The sequence below is a fragment of the Diorhabda carinulata genome, chromosome 8, assembly GCF_026250575.1.
Source record: "Diorhabda carinulata isolate Delta chromosome 8, icDioCari1.1, whole genome shotgun sequence".
NCBI lineage: Eukaryota > Metazoa > Arthropoda > Insecta > Coleoptera > Chrysomelidae > Diorhabda > Diorhabda carinulata.
The window spans coordinates 10,168,685-10,186,889 of record NC_079467.1 but is presented as its reverse complement, the minus strand read 5'-3'; the positions used below and the strand labels follow the sequence as shown (position 1 = coordinate 10,186,889).

The 18,205-nt window shown below is 29.4% G+C and overlaps 1 protein-coding gene across 4 annotated transcripts in view; it reads right to left on the bottom strand.

Annotated features, from left to right (window-relative positions):
• LOC130897272 (protein prickle-like) overlaps positions 1–18,205 on the bottom strand; it is a 629,019-nt gene that overhangs the window by 163,819 nt on the left and 446,995 nt on the right. For 2 of the 4 annotated variants that reach the window (XM_057806038.1, XM_057806036.1), the window contains exon 1: positions 9,174–9,364. The exons of the other annotated variants lie outside the window; for them this stretch is intronic. The gene's annotated coding sequence lies outside the window, so the exon portion shown is untranslated. Of the gene's footprint in view, positions 1–9,173; positions 9,365–18,205 lie in introns of those variants that run through there. 4 annotated transcript variants of the gene reach the window in all.

Here is an 18,205-nt window from a genome sequence, read left to right as displayed (position 1 = left end):
CAAAAGGCAGACTATAATAAATATTGTAGTGAATAAACGTAAAGAGTTTTAAACCATTTCCAGCAAGTTTCAACTTGAGCATGAATATGATAGGTATACGCAGTGCATTTTTTATGACTGTGCTATAAATAAAACGTTTCTGTGTAAGATATGATGATGTGTGAAGTAACAACAAAAGATTTTCCTTTAAAATGCATTACGTTCCAGTACGTAGTTTTCAATCAAACTTTCACAGTTCTAGTTCTTTAAAAGGTAGAATCTTCGTGAGTTTGTAATGCGCTTAAGGTAATTTACTACATTCCAAGACAACGTTATAGGTGAAGATAATTATCGACCGTATCAATTATTCCAAGTCATTAAGAAAATTAAACTGAATTTAAAGGTATCTTAAAGTGAGGGCATTCATATTAAGATTTGGATTTCTCTCTTAAATGTCTAAGATGTATCTAACATAAGTAATATTAAATTCAGAAATCATGATATGGCATCGTATCAAACCCCTCAAATAACAAATGTTGACTCATTCAAAACATGTTAATTCAAATTGTTTAATGTGGTGTTCCAAAAAAGATAAATAATGAACACTAGTTGGAAGTACTATGAATGTACATAAAACATTTAACGATTTGTTCTCTGTAACTGCCTGAATTTTTTTTTTTTTTTTTGAAGAAAATGAAACCAAACCTACACTTAAGTCACGAAAATTCACTATTAGACTTATTGATAATTTTTAAAATTTAATATTTCTTGAAGCAAAAGTTTACTCATCAGAAGCACCAAAGGTTACAAAATTGTATCACATTAAAATCAGAGCCACCATACACATTTCAGAACCAAACTTCGTATCAGAAATTGTCAAGATATTCATAAAAAAATCAAATTTTGGTATAAATATTGATCTACTTCGATCTATATCCCACTTAAACCGAATTATATCATGTACCAAATCAGTTGAAAAATGCATGGCAATTGATTTATCTTGAAAATAAAGTTTTTGCAAACGAACAAGTTAATAATTTTACTGACTTATCAAAACAAGCAATGCAAAAACATTAAACTTTATATATGTGATAAAGGTATTAAGAGAATCATTTGTAAGCTTAGGTGAAAAAGACGGCAAATGTTATGAGAATACTATTGTTTTGTTGAGTTCAAATCAAACAGGTTTAGAAAATATATTCAATCTACTGAGAACCAGTGAAATCCTCAACGATTATGATCTAATAACTAGTGAAATAAAAAAACTCCGACCTTGATTTGTTAATGACTTTCTTTCTCATCACAATGTTGTAAACACTATCAGCTATTCCCATAAGAAACAACACAATCCTAGTTCTTTCTTGCGTTGCAAGGCAATCAGAACAAGAATATGAAAATGTGCACCAACTGTATTTTTGCCTCAACGAGATCATGGCAAATTCCAAATTTCGCAATTTTTACAATTGAGAACCAAAGATAATCTACATTGTTTGCATTCCATTTTGTTACTAGGTACCATTAACGTTAGTGTGAACACAGAACATTCAATAATAAGACAAATATTACATTTCCCGAAGTCTGTTTCGAATTTGTAATTTATATTTGTAATGAAAGTTTCTAAAAACAAAAGATATATATATATATATATATATATATATATATATATATATATATATATATATATATATATATATATATATAATATATACGCGTTAGAGGGTCGCGAAAAATATATTGGACAAGATTTTTGGAATATGTTCGAGTATGATATAATAATTTTATTCCAGAATTCATAAATTCTCAATGTTTTTACTATCTTGATCTAAGCTATTTCTAATATTTAGTGTACATTCAAAAGTAATAATTTGACAATATTAAATGTCAAATTTGAAATACCATGAGAAAAAACCGAAACAATCCATTTGTTATGAGATCACATTTGTACCGCCGGGAGGCTGATTTAGACCTTAACTTCAGGCACGCTCAAAATGATTCCATCATCCATGAAAAATTAGTTGCAATAAATGCATTTTCCAATGAAATTTTTTATAATAACGGTCAACCTTATCACATGCATCCATATCTTGATAATAAGGTGATTGCTACTTAAGTTTTGAAATAAAGAAGAAAAAACACATATTCATAATTTCATTTGGCTTTATTGTTTTTCAGAATATTCTCCACTATTATCAATACACGTTTGTATGCGATTGAACCTATTGGCGATTTTTTCCATTTCCGATTGAGGTATGTACCGGGTGTCCCAATAAGAATGGCTCTCGGTCATATCTCGGAAACCGTTTATAGTACAGCTTCGGGAAAAAAAATTATAGCAAAAGTGACCTCGAGATAAACCTGGAAATTATTTATAGAATTGTAGGTCCACCGCTAGAGGGCGTAATTGAATACCAAGAATTATAAAATGAATAATTTTCAAATTTTGCCTAATTAAGATCCATTTAAACTATGATTATCGTATTCTTCAAGAAATTCAGCGTATATTTGATTTACAAGTTTTAGTCTATATCTTCAAATAAAAGGTGGTGGGAAGCGGGAACTTTATTATGAAAAATCGCCTGTAAGTCCAGTTCTACTTAACCTATCTATGCAAACTTAGTCTTTTTGAAGAGAGCTCCTTTCTACCAATGTAAGAGTTATAACCTAAACTAATGAGTAACGTATATGCTAGAGGGCGCTATTTATTTATTTTTTTAAATCTAGCTAACCTTGAAAAATGTTGAATGGAAACATGCAGTTTTAATTAAGGAATATAAAAGTAGACCAAATTAGCAACACAATAGCGTAAACCGCATGTCGATATCTTTTTCGTATTACGAGATATCCTAAGAAATGTGTGAATTTTAAGCATTTTCCTTTAAACACTGGGTTGACTGAACGGATTTTAACATTTCTTGACTCCTCAAAATTGTGTTTCCTTATTCTATTAATAATAGTTGTAATTATTATGTCAATATTACTTATGCTGTCACCGGAAAACTGCGATATAGAAGTTAAAATGGAAATATTAAAAACAAGTAGTGGGCCATGAAAAAAACAAAACAAAAAGATATGTCTTGTGTCAAATTAATAAACCTAGTAATTTGTACATTTACGTGTTGGGTAGCCAACTCACTTCAATGTACTACCAAGATATCAATATAGGGGTGTAAAGGTGAAATATCAAATAGTAAAAGAAATAATTTCATGTTTATATCAAAAAATAAAACAAAATTAATTTGCGAAATTCCTGATGAGAATAAGGGGTTGAAATAAATTTGAACAACTTTTTGAACAATTTTTATCAAAATCTATATTCTCTGTCTTGTAGTAGGTTTGGTATGAATTTCAAATTTCAATTATCTTTGGCCATAAGAAACATCATGACTGTAAAAATTCAACATCCCAGTGTAACATACATAATTGGACCCTGATTGTCTAAAGCTCAAGAAAACAAAAAATGCATAAGAAACTTAAAAACATGTTGGAATATCTTTATGATCTAGGTGGTAACTAGGTGAAGATGGTTTATATGTGGTGTGAATGATCTAAAAGTGGAAATGGAGAACAATGCCAGTGTAAAATTTACTAATTATATGGAATACCGTCTAACAAAGTGGCTATTAAATGGAGCTTTAATTAAAATTGATAACTAGAATAAATTCAATATTCGTGAGAAAAAATATACTTGCAATGCATACAGTACATGTAATCAATAACTTCTCAACATATTTACATATTTTTGAAATTCTATCTAATTTTTTTACTACATATATAGAAATGAAAAAGAATATTTAATTGAACAAATTTTTAAAATGTGTATTCACAAAATCAATTCATCACGAGTGATAAGTAGTAAAACAAGATTGACATGGAAATTACAATTCACAAAAAACAAACGAACACGATTAACAACTCTCGGTTATAAGCGCACCGTGATCCACTTTTTGACATCAGCGGTCGAACATTCCGCGACACCTTCCGAAGCACCTGTCGCCATATAATAAACAGTTCTACTCTTCGACGGCATTCTTTTAATATTTTTTCGTTTTGAAGAAACATATCAACATACATTTAACATAATTATATTATGTGTGGGCCGGTCCTGAATAGGCACTAGTTAAAATATACTGCTTAAAATAATTTAAGTTCTATTAATCAGTATACAATAAAAATATGGTTATACATTCCAAAGATTCCCATTTTTGCTGTAATTTGATGAATAGAAAAAAGAATAGTTGATTTTACAAGTAACTCAATTGGACTGAATTATAACAAGAGAGAAACACAAATACTTCAGGTTCACACCAACAAATAAGTGCAAAGATTATATACTATAAAATGAACGACAGTAGAAAAGAGTCAGAAAACAAGAAAAATATTCCAAAGAGATAACAGATCGTGATAAGATGATCACATTGGAATCCAAGTTACAGATCAAGTAACAATTTATCGGAATCTGGAATTGTACCAATAAAGTAATGAAAATAATTCCTCGTTCAGAGAATTTGGTACTTATTGCATTATTTGGATTACATGTGAATGCATAAAAATTGATTGTCATAATAAAAAATCAATTTGGTTAAAATGTATAGGGCACCTAATTCAAAGCTGAACTGGATAGGTATATAGAAGCTTTGTGTACAGCCTCACAGCATAAATGCTATTATTTGAAATGGGAGGCAACCGATCACTGAATTTGTAATGAAGATGTACTGATGGATACCCTGTCCATGTCGAGCTCCCGTCTTAAGTAGGAGGTTTGATAAAAATAAATGGTAAAATAATTTCTACAGCAGTATGTGCTAAGAAAAGTATGAGAAGGTTGAGCCCATTCTGACAATGTTCAAATGTCTCTATGATCTATGTGGTGAGCAAACATGTTCGTTCAAATAGACGACTAATATACGAGAGATTACTGGATCCCTTACAACATAATGCAATAAGAAAGAGATCTAAAATCCGGGACAAGGTGCAGTAGCACATTTCGGTTTCAATTCACGAATTTCAGGTCCCCAAAACTCTTCTTGTTATTCACTACATTTAGAACAATGCGAATTCTGCCTCTTTCTGAAAATAAGAATATGCTGGAAGGAAAAATTCGAAGAATCCACATTTTTCCAAACACATCTTATCTTGAGTTAGTGCCATCAGAGTCAACGAATACCATAAAGAATAATATTTGTATTACTGTTAAAAACAATCTGCAAATTTGTGAATTCATAATCAACAAAATGTGGGTTCTTGAAACAAAATGTGGGTTCTTGAAACAAAAATTTTAACAATATTGGAGCAGTACACATTAAATGTTTGTTCATCCATTCATTTTATGCAGCGTATTCACATAAAAAATATGATATTTCAACAGTTGGGTGAGTTTCTAATGATAGTAATTTATACTACTACTTTGTTGTGGTAATTTAAAAGCTGTATCTCACGATCAAAAAAACGATAAAAAGTAAGAAAAATAGTAGAAAAAGCGATAGGATAGCAGCTGGTTGTAACTTTCTCAAATACAAGCCGCGACAAACATGAAATATTAAGACTTAATTTTCTTATTCCAATAAAATATTTCTCATATATTAGATGTGTGTTTGAAAGGATTAGTAAATGAAAAATTACATCATTGTAAATAATGCTAACCTTCATCTTAATAAATGACCATTATTAATATATCATCATAATAAAATTAAAATAATAAACAAGTTTCTGCAATATAACCTTGTCTTTTATGTTTCCAAAGCAAGTATTGCTACTTGACTGGAAAAATTAAATTGAAATAATTATTATAAATGACACTGAATAGATACTGTTTGTTCTTTGTTCTGTGGCAGTTCTTCAAAACGAAAACATATTTTTTTGTAGTTTTAGTGTAAGATGTGTTGAAGGAAAACCGAAATTGTTTTTCCAAATTACGCAAATAAATTTGAAAAATGCTGTCTATACCTATCGGTTTGTATTCTTCGGGCTATTTTCAAAGCATACGTCAACTCTTTAAAAAGATGATTTAAGGAAAATCAAATTAGTTAACTGATTTAAATGGAAATGTTATTATTCAAGAATTCACTTTCAAGATACAATCCTTCTACTTTCTTTTAGCATGTGTCTAAAGTCAAATATTATAATATCGTGGATTCTTGCGTAGTTTTATATTCGATGACTTTGATTAGAGTTTTACTCTAATTATTAGGTGAGCCTAGCACTGTAAATAGCTCTTATATATTGTCATATTTTCATATTGATAATTTGTGTGTTCCTGAATATGAGCATGAAATTTCAATATCCAAGTAAATATAAACTACCATTTATCGAGTGACTTTGTATACTTAAGTCAGTTGAAATTTAAAATAGTTTCTACGATTTAGTTTTAGAAGGTTTCGCAAGGAAGATATCTATGAATTGTACAAAAATGAATTTTTTGGCTGTTGGTGACGACGACTTGAGAAGTCCTCGTGATTTCATATTTTATTTTATACCTAGAAAAGAGAGTACGCAACTTTCGTGAAGAAATTATGAATATTAGAAACGGATAAGAAAGTTGAACTTTTTCACTCGAAAAAGAGAGAAATTACTATTTTTTTAATCAAGAAAAAATAAGTTTCATTGGCTTTAGATAAATTTTGAGCATGTATACTAACAAGGAACACGTATATGTTCCAGTTTTTCGCCATTTTCGAGGTCCTATTTTCAACAAATATAAATTCGATCATTATGAGGTTAACCAAAAATGAAAAATTACTGTAAACTAGAATTATTACGGGATGTTTCCAATATGCTTGTATCGATTTGGAAAAACATCGTTTTGCTTAGTAGTAACATTCACAGAGCACTTTCGAAACATTTTTAACCTAACACCGCAAAAACAGATGAATATTAAATCAGTATCAATAAGTATTTACCTTATCCCCCTCTCAATGGCATTATTGCAACCAAGTTCTTCAGCATCTACCTAAAAAATCCATCCAAATGATAGCATTCATTTGTATCTTAACTGTTAGAAAAGCCAAAGGAAACCTAAATAATAGAAATTCTTAATGAAAACTAATTTATTCCAAAGCATCAGCATGGAATTCAAGAGAAAACTGCCACCATCGAGCATGACCAAAGGATGATAAATAAAATAATCTGGACTGGTAGATGGGTCTACTTAACAAAATTAGAAAATTCCTCTAATGATTGAAAAAATATGGTAAATTCTAGTTAATACGTTCAAATAGATCCGCATGATCTTCACAAGCAGACGAGAAAATTGTCCCATTGTCACAAACAATGAGCATGAAACTCTACAAAGGCTGAAAGCTGCATATTTTGGAAGCTACTAATTTTTTAAAAAGAACAACATGAAGAACAAACAGCTCGGTATTCAACTTAGACACATTGGATAATTGGAAAAAAATTACAAATATAATCAAGAATAAGCTGTTGGTATATAATACAATATTTGAATCTATATATAGAATCCAGCTATAGGGTTCAGCGTCCGCATCAAATCTAAATATTATCGAGATATTTCAATCAAAAGTTCTGTAGAAGTTTAATCCTTACAAATAGCCTTGTGCTTTGTAAGAAATTGTCAACATATTCGTTATCTTTCTGTCCTATATCAGTATGCTCACAAGTAAGGCGTTACTCTTTGTAAAGTTATTGGTTAATGTCATCCAAATTACACACTAGTCAATTTTTCATTCTAATTGTCCTCTATAATGAAAATTTCATATACAGGATGAGTGAGGATAGGAGCATCAGCTTTACTGGCCACTATATTTAAATGGTCATCTTCATTTTAATCTTAAGGTAGCTCTCCATTTTCCATTATCAATATCGTGATACAAATGTTGCTACACGTTATATTATTGCTTTTAAATTGAGATGTCCCCTTGATCTTGATAAAAACCACGAACTTCCAATAAGTTCATATTTAATAGAAAAGACGTTTTACCCAAAACGTTCAAATAAATCAGTTGGTCTGACTGTTATTCTTCTTCTATTTTGAAATAACAATTTTTAAAAATTAACGAGAGAAGAAATATGAATTGAAGTCTTCACATTGTAGGTTTAAGAATTATCTTCTTGTCGACATATATATTTAATTTTCAGTTGAATAATAATATTAATCTACATTCTCTATAACAAGGAGATAAATCATTCTAATTTCAGATTCTCATGTCGATCAAGTACTCGTTAAATTCAGGTCAACTATCTAGGAAATTAACTGTGTATGAGTTTGCAAAGATTTTCAATGAAGTACATCGAGAAACAAGAAACAAACAAAGAACTCTTGTCAAATTCTTAAAATAACTTGCTTTTCAAAAATAAATATTAAGATTGTTCACTTTTATCTGGTTAGGATGAAGAACGGATTGATCCTTTCATACTTAAAATTTTTTGAATGATAATTCCTCTCACTGAAATAAAAAAACGTATAATTATGATACTTCAAGAGAAATGGTATTTTGCATAAATAGACAGGATATATTAATAATATACAAATGTATCGAAAAAGAACGCCTAATTGATATCCAATCTAAATTCTATCAGAATTTAGTGATAAGATTGCCTAACAGAAATGGAATGTCTGTCGTTCAATAGAAACCTCGTCGAATAAAAAAAATTTTTGACTAAAATTAGCATTATAGATGAATTTTGATCATTATACATACCAAATATACAATTGTTTGATAAGTTGAATAAGGAAATTGAGAAATTTGGAGTTTTACAAAGTACTTTCATGAAATGATATCCTAATTAATCCTAAAAAAATCTTGAAAATACTGCCTGAAAAGATTTAGGATACCTAAAAAATATTAAATATAATTAAAACTCCTGACAGAATAGTTGGAATGAGAGTGCTGTGAAAAAAAATTAATCTATTTTTGCTAAAAAACAGAAGTATTTGATAACATTGATCTATAATGCATTTCTCAATCGATCTATGAAATATGCAAGGTACTATTGGGTGCAGCGTACTAAATATATTCAATGAAGATACCAATTCTTTGAAAATTAATAAAAAATGACATCCATTTCCGAAATAAGTTTATAACTCTTCGAGAATACAATGAAAATAACTTTCATTGTTCAAAATCTCCACAGACTAATTCTATAACATATAACTATTCAATATTTGACTTTTGACAGATGTTTACACGTGCACATTAGTTGTTATGAAATCTCCATCAAACAACATTTTAACTTGCCATGAATTAGATAATCCTCACGTAATCCAAACATTTTACTGAAGTAGTCGATCACTAACACTGTTTCACATCCACATTAACAATTCCGGAAGAAAACGCGTATCGGCTGTAGATTCGCGATTGTTTAAGCACGATTTCGGGCGCGAACAAATGAATAACGATCATCTGCGTAACAAATACCGGTCAAGACTGCGGCAGCGGGCCGTTGACAGACGAAGGGGCACGCGATTCCAACGCAGACTAGTGGAAAGTGGCGAGTTACTGTTCTGATCTACCGTTTCGATCTTTTTGTTGGAGCTAATAAGAATTAAATAACCTTATGAAATAATAAGAGGAATAACTTTCCTATATATAAAATGAAAATATACCCTCTATTTTATATAGATATTGTAAAAAGTATGAAATTTTATTTTGATAAAAAGAAAACAAAGAACGCTGTTGAATTGTTCTACGTCAATTTCTTATGTTATGTGCTGTAGTTATACTGATTCGAAGTGTACGTGATGTAGACAAATACGTCAGTAACTGAGCTTTGGTTCATTTGAAAAGTTAATATATAGACAGTATTGAATTGGAATAGGATGATTGATATTTTCAAAATCTTCCTATATAGAGGTGGTTCAAAATAGTTATCTAAAATATGTCAAACATACCACAAATCTTGTAGAAATTCTGATCATTACTTTATTCGTTTGAAGCAAGCGAATAACATTCAAATTTGGATGTAAAATGATAAGCTGCAGATGTAGTACTCTATTTCGATCGGTTTTTTACTAATGTCGACTTGTAGACTTTACCGCCATTGATACTTGCATGTATAATAATTTGGAAATAAAAAGCTAAAAAAGGCAATCTATCAACAAAATGAAGAAAGCTCTTAAGCTCTATCTATATGTATGCTGTAGACTTTCTTTTAGCTACTCGTGGAAACAACCATGAATCAAGAAAAAGGGAGAATCGGAAAAAAGCAGGGATACACCGTAAAATCTCAGAAGCCCCCTATCTCTCAAATGAGGATACCTCACAAGAAAGAGAAGAAGGGTAGAAGAAGGATTTCCCGCTTCACTACCAAACAGGATAAGAACCTGCCGGAACAGGGCGAACCGGAAGACGAAGACAATACTGGTGTAGACTTAGTGGAGCGATGGTATCTGAGAAGAGCTTGCAAGTCAGAAGGCAAGAACGATTGCATTCTGCAATCATAAATCTGAAGATATTAAAACAAAAACATCAGCATTATATAAAAGAGATAAAACTATCTCCCGCTAAAAAACTGGAGGAAAAGAGGAGAGAAGAAACAGGCTAAACACCGCCCCTAGCTCCATGTAGGGAAGCAATGGCAGCAAAACTATCCTTCGTGAGCCAAGTAGTATAAGAATGCTTTAGTTGTGGAAGTGTGGCGGATCAAACACCAAAATGTATTATTTTCTAAATTCCTGCGACAAAATTCAGAAGGTGATTGCTCGTATAAAATTAAGATGGTCTTTTCTATAACAAAATTTCCTCAACTCACCCCTTTTCAAGATATCACCTTTAAAAGGTGATGCTAAAATTGAGATTTGATTTTTTGATTTTTTTCTGAAATTTCCTTAAATTTCATTAAGGCTAGAAACTTGAAACAACGGGTAGTTTTTCAATATTCCTGTATAAAATTAGCAAGTCTTACTTTTTTACACTCAATTAGAAATATTAAAGTCATGGTTCATTTCTTTTTTTTTACAGCTATTGGTTTTGGGAAAAATTTTAGAATAAGGAATGGTTTTAAATAAAACAAGGATTTTGAGTTATAATATCATTTCATAACACTTCGTCTTGAAAAAATTGTTTGATATTAAATAATGTTAGGGTTGCTAATTTTATCCCCGTATAATGTAACAGAAATATTGAAAAAATTGTGTGTGAGTTTTACATTTTGTTCAAGTTTGTGTAATGTGGTTGATGCAAAGTGGTGGATACTAAATGAAAAAGGTTTTATTCGAATGACTTTTAGCATTAGTCCCTTATCATAATAATGCAGTTTTTATACCTTATTAATCAGTTAGCGGTAATTGTTAGATAGAGAAATGTCACATTTTTCTTCCACTTTTTTATTTTTGTTTTAAATCCCCGTATAATGTAACATAAATATTGAAAAAATTTTGTGTGAGTTTTACATTTTGTTCATGTTTGTGTAATGTGGTTGATGCATGTTTGGTATATTTGTAACCATTTATCCTCTTTTCTACATATTGCATTGTCATTCCTATATAATTTTATGAGCTATTCAAACATGGTTAAATAACATGGAGTTTTTTTGTATTTTTAATTTCGCTCTTTAATTTTGTGTTTAACAAGGATACCGTATTTTTTTATTTATGACATACATTAAAGTTCTGTTTTTTAAGGATATTGATAATTTATGTTATTTTTTTGTGTCTCTGGATGGCGTGAATTATAACTTAGGTTTCGTCCAGACCATGTTTCTTTTCTAAATAATTTTGTTCAAATTTTATCATCGTTGGTTTTAATGAGTGTCATATCTAGAAAATTTATATGGTTATTGTTTTCTATTTCAAGATGAATTGGATTTAAGGGTTCAATATATTAAGAGAATTCAGGAAATCATTTTGTTAACAAAAAAAATATATCCAAAAGGTTTTTATTTTAAACTGATTTTATATGGGAAGAGACCTAAAATCAAAACAAATTTGACAAAACAGTCACATTTAGTCACAATGGAATTGTGGCCAAATTAAACACCAAAGTGTACAATTTCTAATATATCTCCAAGTTTTCGAATATCTATGTATTCATCATCAGCGACTGAAATTCTTTAAATATTTAAATTACCATGTAAAAATATCTATGAAAGTATAATATTATACTTGTATACATATTTTTATGTTGTACTTTGACCATAATTTTAGTCCCCAATAATAAATAAATAAGTATCCGGAAGCTCAGAATTATATTTGGTGTTTGACTGCCTCAATTTCCTTCAAAAGTTATTGGATTATAACTATTATAATTATTTCGTAACATATTGCCAATAAAGCATGTTTAGTCTATCATTTAAATTGTTATTGTTCTTATTTACATATAGACAACTCTCATAATCAATTTTAAATGCTCAAGCTGTATAGATGATAATCGCACTGCTCGCCTTTCAATGGCGATTAGTACCCATAGACATTAGGATGTATGTTTTAACTATCTATCTAATACCCTATCAATCTGAAAATAGCAAATATAAAAAATATGTCAAGAAATATCTACAGTTTTGAAAGTATTACTTATAACTGTCTGCATCCACTATAAATCTTGTTTTCAAGAATCTACCAATAAAATATATAAAGGCAAAAATTAATTACAAAATTCTGTCTTCGTTTATGACATTTTATTGATGCGCATCGAAGCATTGCGAAATGAAACTTACTGTTTCCGTATACATGATCGCGAAGACAGTTCTGCAAAGTGAAACGAAATTGAGCTTTCGCGTTCTCAAAGAAGAAGAAAAATAAAGTAACGCGAGGTCAAGCCGCAACGTTAAAGATCAATGCATCCATATCTTATCATTAATAATAATAAGGAAAGAAACTCCATACTGTATTTATTTGAATACATTAATTGGGTTGGGACAGTTTGTGGCCATAAGTGAACTCACCTCATTGCCAATGAAAAAGAGAAAATGAGTTTATTTCACTGACTGTTTTGAATAGAGAGTCCTAGCTCGATTATTTAATCAAATAACATTCTTGAATTTAACAAGGTTTGTTATAAGAATGGAACGTTTTCATTTCCAATGACATAATTTCAAGTATAAACTCGCATTTCTCAAATGCAAAAAAATAGAAACACTAACAAATTTTAATTCGATTCAATAACTTGACCTTAGTGAAACTATCATTTCTAATTTAACTAAATTTTGTGTACATCATATAATTGAATTGGAATTTGGGACTTGTAATAAATGATTGGAAACAGATCTACAATATCTATTAAGAGTATCATTGTTTTTAAAAATGATGAGTGAACATATAATAATAACTTGATAATAACTATAATATCGCAGACTCACTCAATATTTATACATTTCTGTCGATTTGGCCACAATTTTTAGTCATTTTGTCAAACCCGTTGAGAGGAAAATGTATCAAATATTTAATGAAATTAAAATTCATATTTATCTTTGATAATTTTACTTGTACAAACATCAGAGTTTAAACTGCACTCAATGTTAGAATAAAAACATTGACATTTAAAAAAACGACTAGAAGCTACTTTCGCATCTTTATTGGTTGGGTGTTAAAATGCTATTTCAAAAATTTCTGAGATAGCAGCTGTATTCTGCTCAAGTTTTTCGGACTGACTTCTCTGCCAAAACTAAACTATTACTACTAGATACCTATATTTTTCCTCTAAATGGATAAAAAGTGGTGGATACTAAATGAAAAAGGTTTTATTCTAATGATTTTTAACATTAGTCCCTTATCATAATAATGCAGTTTTTATACCTTATTAACCAGTTAGAGATAATTGTTAGGTAGAGAAATGTCATATTTTTCTTCCACTTTTTTATTGTTGTTTTAACTTTAGCTCGATAAGTGGATACCAGAAAAATAATAAACTAAGAATAATTCTTAGATTCAAAAATATTTTAATTAAAAATTACACTGCTAATACATCCTTCGTTTCTACTCTGCTCTGATATAGAAGATTCGCTGAAACTAAAATGAAAAAAATTATTGAGTCCAAATTCAGAAACTCTAAGTATAGTTCACAATAACTCGGTTATTCAATGGTTATATGTGGAGGATTTTGTAACATGGTACTTTTCCGCGAATATAATGAAGTTTTCAATTTTTCTTGTTTTTGGCACCTCTAGGGAATGCTGAGTATTTTTTTTTAAGATTTATTTGGATCCCATTCTCATTAGGGTAATTTCATAAAACCACACTTTCCAATACATCTTTTGAGAAACATATTATGTATTCAGGTATTGCCACATCTCTTCGTATTTTGACGTAGAGCTCTATCTTGTTGTTACCAAATATAGTTGTTCAAGATATTAGTATTATTTGTTAGTTCTATATGGTGAAATTTCAAAATTAAAAGTTAATCTAACAAGCTTAATTAAATGTGAAACTAATTAAAATATAGTTCCAATAAATTTAAAAACGTCAGTGCATTCAAATTTCAATTAATGAAAAAAAGTACAATCACGTCTTTGTTTGTTGTTTAAACTCTAGCATTGATCTATCCCTGGATATTTTTCTAATAATTAAGTGTGGATCATTTTCTAACGTGACACAAATATCTCAGAATTTGTCTCCACTTTATGCAGTTGTTTCTACAGCCTGATTTGAATAAACCTTTCACTGAATAAGTTTGGTAGCGTTGTTTAACAACAGTATATTTTGTTATGGGAGTTCGGTTGGGTGGTAAATTATTAGAGATCTAGCATATTTCTTGTCTTCCTCGTATTGATATCTTAATTCAATTATTTTAAGGTAAACTATCTATTGCAGGTTTTAATAAATACCATAGTTTATCGAAACATCTCAAACTCAAGATCTCAATGTATTATCTCAACTTTAGCGAATGTATTGTGTATGTAGCAATAAGAAGTTTTTGAAAAAATTAAAAAAGAAAGCTAAAAGAAAAATCACCACAATATCAGCAATATCCTAACAACCCAAATTTATAATAATAATATGGTATAGTATAGGATATACAATTAGCGTTCATACTTTTTCTTCCAGCTTTATTTTCTCCTTCGGAGATTTGATTAGTGGGATGAAGAGGATTCCAACGAGAACAATGCTTGACATTTCTAATATTACCTAGATATATTCACATATCGATCAAAGATAACCAAAAGAATGGTGCTCCATTTTTTAATAGATCATGTAGTTCGATCATAACAATTTGTTACAGTTCTTTCTCTGGTTTTATATAATAGCAAGTTGTATTGTTCGTTTGGAAATAAGATGTTACAACTTATTATGTAATGGTTCTTTACATTTTTTTCATTAGTTAAAAATGATGAGTAAGTATATTGTTATTAAATTTTGTAATAATATTGATGAGATGTTTGAATACAATTTCTATAATTTGTATGAGTGATCAATTACTTCACATGTTTGTGGTGAAAGTGAGAATCAGACACGGTTTAATATAGCCGAAATTATATGAGCAACCTCACGTATTATCTCAAAAGTATCTTCACTAATAACTAATCCAAATTAACTATAACAATCATTATATATCACTTTGATTTTCGGTTCACTTTCTTCAGTAGTAATAAATATTGTCATCTCCTATAAAATTAACTTCATTGGGTAACACTATTATCTACCAACGCTCTGTTCAGATTCGGACTTTAAATTTATATAAATATTAACTTCAAAAAAAATTTAGAAACTATTGAGTTTATCATTAAAATCAAGATTAAAGGTACAACCGAAGTAAAAGTGACAGAACAAATAGTCGTCAAATGAAGAATACACCAGACCTATAAAAAGACAATGTTTACTAATCAACCACGATAAACCTATTAAGGAGTTGATACGAGCAATTCCAATTTGGTTGAAAAAATACATCTTATACTAGGTACAACAATAGTTCAACAATTATTGTAACGTAAGAGTTCATCCACAATTTTTGTTAATGCCTTAAATTCACTTATATATATATAGAAAACTATATGGTGCTCAGTATTTGATTAGAAACAATTCTCATTCACTGATGATAATGGATGAAAATACTGATTATTTCTTTTAAATTTCCAATATCTACAACTGAACAGTCAGTAAAAATATTTGTTCATTGAATAAGTTTATTTTCCATTTAGAAGAATTCTCTTATCGTTATGCGTGTAAATTGATATATTTCTCATTATTTGAAAAGAGTTACATTACTTTTCCAATTTTAAAACGATTTCAAATTGTTGTGGAATGGAATTTTCACAGTTCATTGGAAATTCCAGTACATCCAGTTGTCGATACAAGATATGTTGGTTGTTTTGGTTGCTTCAAAATGAGATTTAAAGTGGTTGGAACAAATTATAACAAACCCTTACACAAGAATTTTCGATCTAATTTGTAGTTTAGACTCCGAGCAGGTAAAAAAGTATTAAGCGTTAAATTACAAGGTGTAGTTTAAAAAATATTTAGTACAAAGCAGATAAAGAAACATTAGTCAGGTAGGCGAGATATCAGTTGTGTTGACGGATACACAGCAACGAGGGGGAATATTTAGAATAAAAACCTTAGGTTACTAATAATAGAAGTTAACGAGAGTTAAATATTGTATAATTTCTCTAAAATGTTGATGTAAGCTGTTGGTAATATCAAACAAAATGTTGGGTAGAAAATATTTCCACCGTTATAATATCACAGATGCTAACATTGAACTTTTGAAGCTTTCCATTCAAATTAACTATATTTTCAATTTTCTAACTTTTGTTAACCGTAAATTCCAATTTTCCATTTTACCACAGAATGTGTGGAGTATGGATGTTAAGTTTTATTTAGTCACTATAATTTATCTCACGTTTTTAAAATGTTGAGTATTTCTTAACTGAAATAATGGATGTTTTCGGTTTAAAGTAAAATTACATAATGTAATATAATAATATATCAATACACAATGTCTATTTATCGAAGAAAATTAATAAACCAAAACATATTGACGTATAGTGCATGTGATCATATCAAATCCAAGCATATAACAGGACCGTAATTAAGAAATAATTCACGGATTCATATAGGGGATTAATTATTTAAATTATGAATAATTATGCACAATTATTATTACAAAAATATACAATGTAAATGAAGTTTGGAATTGATATAAAGTGATCGACCACATTCATTTAAAAATCAGGTATCAATAATATTCGAATTTTTACTTTTTCCATTGATTATATATAGCCTCTTATTGCTAACACCAAATACTGAAATCGAAAGATAGATAGGATGTGTATTGAAACATTAAAATAAAATCTTCATTTTCTACCTCGATAAACACATTTTATTATTTTCCATCAGATAACATTGAGCTTCCACTATCTTCAACATTTATAATAAAGGGCTCAACTTGCACATCAATAACAATATCTGTATTCCACATTTTGGTTTCAACCTTGAACACGTAAAGAAGACATTTTTATAAATATTCACAATTATTTGTTTTTCGCAAAATATAAAATAAAGCTTTTTAGTTCTCTTCTTAGGCGCAGTAAATGTCAACAACTTCATCATCTGTCTCCATGTCAGACATATTTATGAAAATTACGTAACAGACAAATATAAACAATGTCACTGCAGTACGATAATATGACCCCATCCCTGTACTACACCTGATCTAAGCTTCTTCAACGATGCGGCGCTCGCTCCTCTCACGCGGCTTTTTATTTCTGGTTTCTTATGGTTCCACTGCTTTGGACCAATAACGATCATTGTTTTGGTTTACTAATTTTTATTTGATAAATAGACTTTAGATCTATTGGCGGCCTATAAACACATTTCATGTGAAATCAGGAAATCACTGTTTAAAGACAAAATTAAATTTTTTATAATTGGTCAACGGAAGGTCAGAAAAATGTGAAAATTATTTATACAATTTACGACAAACATAATTTTGCCCTGACACATTCATTTAAAAGGCAAAAGGGTCACCCGAAAGTCTCCCACCAATTACAAACTAAATTTTTTTATCCGACTAACCCAATTTATCTACATATAAAAGTCTCTCCTAATAAATTCGATTATTCATTTTTCATTGAAAAACAAAAAATAAAAAAGAAACGTGATCATGAGAACTATAAAAAGCTGAGAAAATTCAAATGTGCCAAATTAATGTTTCCGTTGCATTCAAAACTGTATCATTATTTCATGATATACTGAGTAGAAAATGTTCTTAACGTTTAAATTAAGAAATAAATGATCAATAAATAAAAAAAAATGTTATATGAGGGTTACTGAAAATACTTATGTTTCCAGATCTGCAAAAGATGGATTTGTTTATTGAATTTCTCATATTAATTTCTA